This window comes from Triticum dicoccoides, chromosome 7A, assembly GCF_002162155.2.
Source record: "Triticum dicoccoides isolate Atlit2015 ecotype Zavitan chromosome 7A, WEW_v2.0, whole genome shotgun sequence".
NCBI classification, from domain to species: Eukaryota; Viridiplantae; Streptophyta; class Magnoliopsida; order Poales; family Poaceae; genus Triticum; species Triticum dicoccoides.
This window is the reverse complement of record NC_041392.1, coordinates 421,569,020-421,575,058: the sequence shown is the minus strand read 5'-3', so window position 1 is coordinate 421,575,058 and position 6,039 is coordinate 421,569,020. Positions and strand designations below refer to the sequence as shown.

At 51.6% G+C, this 6,039-nt stretch overlaps 1 protein-coding gene across 1 annotated transcript in view; it reads right to left on the bottom strand.

The window, feature by feature from the left end:
• Positions 1-313: 313 nt before the first annotated feature.
• LOC119330600 (transcription factor MAMYB-like) overlaps positions 314-6,039 on the bottom strand; it is a 17,014-nt gene continuing 11,288 nt past the window's right edge. The window contains exon 2 of the mRNA XM_037603715.1: positions 314-665. The gene's annotated coding sequence lies outside the window, so the exon portion shown is untranslated. The remainder of the gene's footprint in view (positions 666-6,039) is intronic.

Sequence of the window (6,039 nt, the reverse complement as noted above, 5' to 3'; positions counted from 1 at the left end):
CTCGCCAAAGCGGTGGCGCAAGCACTCGGCAAGCCGCCGCCGCGACACACAGAAGGGACAGGCGGCACAAACCCTCCCCACACGCTGCAGAAAGAATACCATCCCTCTCCCAGCAACAGAAAACCACAACTGTGAACGTGACACAGGAATAACTATAGGCAAGCCACGTTGACATGGTAGTGGACCCAAAACGCCGCACACCTGCCATCCTCTTCCATACAAGTGTGCCCAACAACGCTTGGCAAAGCCCTCGACGCACCAGGGACAAGCATTCCCTGGGAGCTTAGAGTTTAAAGAAGGATACACGGGCCACTGGTAGCCGAGGGAACAACGTGAGCATAACGATTGGGCATGGAAGTAATTAAGACAATGACACATCGACAACTGACTAGCATAAAATTTGGAGCTTGACATTAACACCCAAACCATCAGGGACTGCTGTTCCTTTTCCGTATGGACCGTTTTTTCTACAGGTTAGTGTTGTTCTGTTTGGCGAATCTTGATTCTGGTATATAAAACAATAAAACTACACCATATGTTGTTTAACGGTATTGTTTCCTTCATCCAACATCATCATGATTCCCGATTCAGCGAGACCAATGGTGATTCGCTTCTTCTTCAGGAAGGGAAATGATCACAATGATTTGCTGCATCAAGTCCGGTACCTGAAATATATTTGGAAAGACCTTACAGTGAGTTTATCATATATTTGAAAATATATTTGGAAAGATCTTACAGTGAGTATATCATATACTCCCTCCGTCCCATAATATAAGACGTTTATGAGGGAGTAGTAGTATACAATAAACTTGATCGTTGGGCTAAGATAAACAAATATCAGACTATATATTCTCCACTGAGGATCTGCTGCTTGGTAAAGAAATAACAACAGCATCAACAATGCCTTTTAGTGCCAAACGAGTTGGGAGTAGACTAATAGAGTTGAAACGCATATGATCTTGAAACCAACTCATAGTTTTGGCCCGTAGATAGCTAACTTCCACACGCCTTTGTCATGACTAGTTCTTTGATAATAACCTAGTCCTTCATATCTCTCTTAACAGACTTCTCTCATATTAGGTTTGGTCTACACGACCTTTCTTAACATTATCAGCACACTTTAACGGTCTGATATGCACTGGCGAGAGGCCTGCGTTGTATATGCCCAAGCCATTTTAGGGGACAAGCTTCTATTCAATGGGTGCTATCCCAACTCTATCACGTATATCCTCATTCCAGCCCCGATCCTTGTGTGGCTACATATCCATCTCAACATGTGCATCTCTGTTACACCTAACTCTTGGACATGTCGCTTTTAGTTGGCCAACATTCAGTGACATACAACATCGCATCGCAGGTTGAATCGCAGTCCTATAGAACCTCCCTTTACACTCTTGTCACGAAGGATGCAAGAAGCTTGGCGCCACTTCGTCCATCCAGATTTGATTCGATGGCTCACATCTTCATCAATATCACCATCCTTCTGCAGCATTGATCAAAAATATCAAAAGGTGTCCTTCTGATATACCACCTGCCCACCAAGGCTAACCTCCTCCTCATGTCTAGTAGTACCGAAACCACACCTTACGTACTTAGTTTTAGTTCTACTAAGACTAAAACCTTTCGATTCCAAAGTCTATCTCCATAGCTCTAACTTTCTATTAATCCCCATCCAACTATCATCGACTAGCGCCACCTCATCCACAGAGCAGACACCATGAGATATCTTCTTGTGACGTCATCAATGGCCAAAGAAAAAGATAAGGGCTCAAAGCTAACCCTTGGTTAAGTCCTATTCTACTAGAAACGTGATCACTGTCTCTATCACTTGTTCAAACACTTTCACAACATTATTGTACATGTCTTCGATGGCAGTAATGTACTTTATTCGGGACTTTGTGTTTTTCCAAAGCCCACATGACATTCTATAGTATCTTATCATAGGCCTTCTCCAAGTCAATGAACATCATATGCAGTCTCCTTTTGCTCCTTGATCTCTCCATAAGTTGTCGTACCAAGAAAATGGCTTCCATGGTCGATCTCTCAGGCATGAAACCAAACTGAATGTTGGTATCACTTGTCATTCTTCTTAAGAGGTGCTTAGGGACTCTCCCGTAGCTTCATTGTAGCGCTCATCAGCTTAACTCCACGGTAATTAGTACAACTTTCAACATCCCCTTGTTCTTGAAGAGTGGTATGGTAGGAACTGGATCCCTACCAGGGCGTGGTCTCAGGTTGTAGGGGTGGAAGGAGGGATGGCGTGGCGGAAGGCGTGGTCGCCGGCGCTGGGGCGCCGTCGTTTCGTGCGCGAGAGGGAGAGAGAGCGCAGGGGCGGCGGCTAGGGTTAGGTCTCCCAACTCCCTAAGGAAGCCGAGCAAATATGATTGCTTCTTGCTTAATCCCAAAACGGGTCCTTACACGAGTTTATATAATCCTCCTAATAAGATAATTGGGCTAAGCCCCAAATAACGATAAGATAAACTGGGCCACAACTAACTGGGCCAAGCCCCTAATATGCCGGTCATAACATCTCTCCCAGCCTGCACAAACAGCTCATCCTCGAGCTGGAAGGTGGGGAAGATCAACAATCGCCAAACACCTCCGCGTCAACTGGAGAGGGCTGGTCACCGAGCCCGGCGGCAGCGGAGTCCTCCTCAATGTAGTATGCAGCCTCCAGGTAGAAGAGTCGTGGGCAGACGTGGCCCGGTATGTAGGGCTCGTCGCAGTTGAAGCACAACCCTTGGCGGCGACGCTCGAGTTGCTCAGCCGGGGTGAGCCGGCGGAACGGGCGTGCCGCAACCGCCTCGAGGGGCGCCGCAGAAGCCTGGGCAGGCTGACCCTGAGCGAGAACTTTCGGCCAGGGTAGCGGCCCGAGGCGGTGGCGCCTGCTGGATGGCCACCGCGTGACGCCCGAACGCGCGGGCGTAGTACATGACCGTCTGAAGGTCCTGTGGCCCGCGCATCTCCACGTCCACGCAGATGTGGTCCGGTAGACCGCCAACGAAGAGCTCAGCCCGCTGACGAGCCGAAACGCCGAGGGCGTGGCACGCCAGTGCCTGGAAGCAGTCAACGAAGTCTTGCACCGAGGTGAGGAATAGAAGACGCCCAAGCTCCGCCAGACGGCTCCCGCGTATAGGCGGCACAAATCGCGGAAGCGCTCCCATGGTGACAATGCCGCCCTCGTCCTATTCGAGGGCGTAGTACCACATCTGCGCGGCTCCTCGGAGATGATACAAGGCGATCCAGGTGCAGTCGAACGCGAGCGTGCGCTGTCTCCTGAAAAATTGGTCACATTGGTTGAGCCAATTCAGGGGGTCGACGGTGCCGTCGTAGGTCGCGAACTCCAGCTTGGAGAATCTCGTCAGCGTCTAAACGTGGACGATGGGCGGGTGCGCCTCGTCAGCACGAAGCAACGAGGATGATGAGGCCAAGTAGGCGGGCATTAGGGTGTCGTCCTGGAACAGGGGCCCGTCGACGCTGGCGAAGGGTACGGCGGAGCCCGAGGACCCGCCAAACTGCATGGCAGGGTGCGTCGCTGGTGGGGGCAGCATGTGCGGCCCGACCGAGGTCGTCGTGTAGACCGGCTCAAGGGACCCAGCGAGCCAGGCCGGTAACGGAGACGGCGACGAGGGAAACCGGACCTGGTGGATGGGCACCCCCGGGCCCGTCGTCGGGATGCCTAGGGCCGCAGTCACCGGTGGCGGCGGCTGCAGCTGTTGCCCCTACTGCATGGTGGAGGCATCGGGGTTCGTCGCTGGTGGCGGCTGCCACAACAGCTGCTGCATGGCGGCGGCGACGGGGGTTGCCGAGGATGGTGGCCGCCACGGCGGCGGGGCGGTGGCGAAGGGCACAGGCGGCTGCGGCCCATAGGATCTTGCGAGGAACGTGTAGATGCCCGTGACCGCCTGGGTGAGATCCTGGATGGCAGCCGTCATCTCCTCCGGGGTGAAGATGACGAGGACGGGCACGGCGGAGGTGACCGGCACTGGCAAGAGCGAGGCGCTGGCCGTGGTGGCCATCAGGGCGGTCGGCAGCAGAAGGGTCGAGGTGGGTGGCGGCGAGGACATGATCGCACCGAAACTATCTGATACCAAATTGGTAGGAACCGGATCCCTACCAAGGCGTGGTCTCAGGTTGTAGGGGTGGAATGAGGGATGGCGTGGAGGAAGGCATGGTCGCCGGTGCTGGGGCGCCGTCATTGCGTGCTCGCGAGGGAGAGAGAGCGCAGGGGTGGCGGCTAGGGTTAGGTCTCCCGGCTCCCTAAGGAAGCCAAGCAAATATGATTGCTTCTTGCTTAATCCCAAAATGGGTCCTTACACAAGTTTATATAATCCTCCTAATAAGATAATTGGGCTAAGCCCCTAATAACGATAAGATAAACTAGGCCACAACTAACTAGGCTAAGCCCCTAATATGCCGGTGATAACAAGTATTAATATACTCCGCCTCCGTACTCTGGGCATCTTGTTGCCTAAAATATGGGGTTGGAAAGTTTAATTAGTCACATTATCACCATGTCTCGAAGGCCTTTCAATACTCAACAGGGATACAATCAAGACCCATAGCCTTACCTCCTTTCAGCCTTTCTTTAAGTCAACCTGACCCCAGACTCCGGAATTCATCGCACAAAACGCCTATTGCTATCATCAAAGGAGTCGTCCAGCTCAAAAGTAGAGCTCTCACTCTCTCCATTGACTTCGTTCTTGCTGCATTTGACTTGGTTGATATCCCTCTTGCTTCACTCACTATATTGTCCGCAGTTCTATCCAGATGTAACCGTCTGAAATAGTCTTTCATCTCCTTAATAGCCTTCTGGATATCATCGTTCCACCACCAAGTATCACTTCCCCTGGTTAACCCAAACTCCTAAAAGCCACCTTACGAACACAAATCGCCATCCTCATCCACATGTTTGCATCACCTCATTCCTCCCAAGGGCCCTCCTTAATAACCCTCTCCTTGAAAGTCTGACCTACCTCCCCCTTGATTGTGCATGATATACAGAAACATGGCATTTTGGTGATCATAGCGAAAAAATATAGTTTGGCATAAACAACACTCTTCCACCTTGCGCAAAGACATCACAATACCAGTTTGCATACATCCCCAACAGCTTGGCATAAAGTGAATAAGAAAGCACAATACTCTTTCACCTTGTGCAAAGACATCACAATACCAGTTTGCATACATCCCCAATAATTCTACCCTTTTTCTCGTTTCATATTGGTACGTGACTTTTAACGATATTTCGTGAACAAGAATAGGAGGAGCATGTATTATGTAATTACTTCACATATTGTAACACCCCAGATGTAATTTGCCATATTTGTACTCCGACTCTTGCCATTTTCGGCTCTAACTTATGAGATTCGTGGTTGGGTTCTTGTCTTTGTTTTGCATTTGGCTCATGTCATGCATTTCATATCATGTCTTCATGTGCATCGCATTTGCATACGTGTTCGTCTCATGCATCCGAGCATTTCCCCGTTGTTCGTTTTGCGATCCAGCACTCCTACGTCCTCTGGCGCCCCCTTTTGACTCTTTTCGTGTGCGGGTGTTAAATTTTCTCGGAATGGACCGAGATTTGCCAAGCCGGCCTTGGTACACCACCGGTAGACCGCCTGTCAAGTTTCGTGCCATTTGGAGTTCGTTTGATACTCCAACGGTTAACCGGGGAACCATAAAGGCCTCGTGTGTGTTGCAGCCCAACACCCCTCCTAGTCAGCCCACAAACCCATCCAAACCCCCTTCATCCACTCGGGTGTTCGATCACAATCGCGTGGCCGAAAACCGCACCTCATTTAGACTCTCCTAACTCCCTCTACCTATATATATGTGCCCCTCCCGAAATTTTCGCGCAGTCCAACCCTAAAATTTCCCTCTGCGCCGCCGGACGAAATCACGCCGCCGTCCGCAGCCAGTCAGCGCCTGCCACGTGGCGCGCCGCCGCCCGCCGCCGCGCCGGCCAGCTCGGCCCACGGCGGGCCCCCGCGAGGCCCGCGTCTTCCCCCGCGCGCCCGAGCTCCTTCCGCGCCGCTC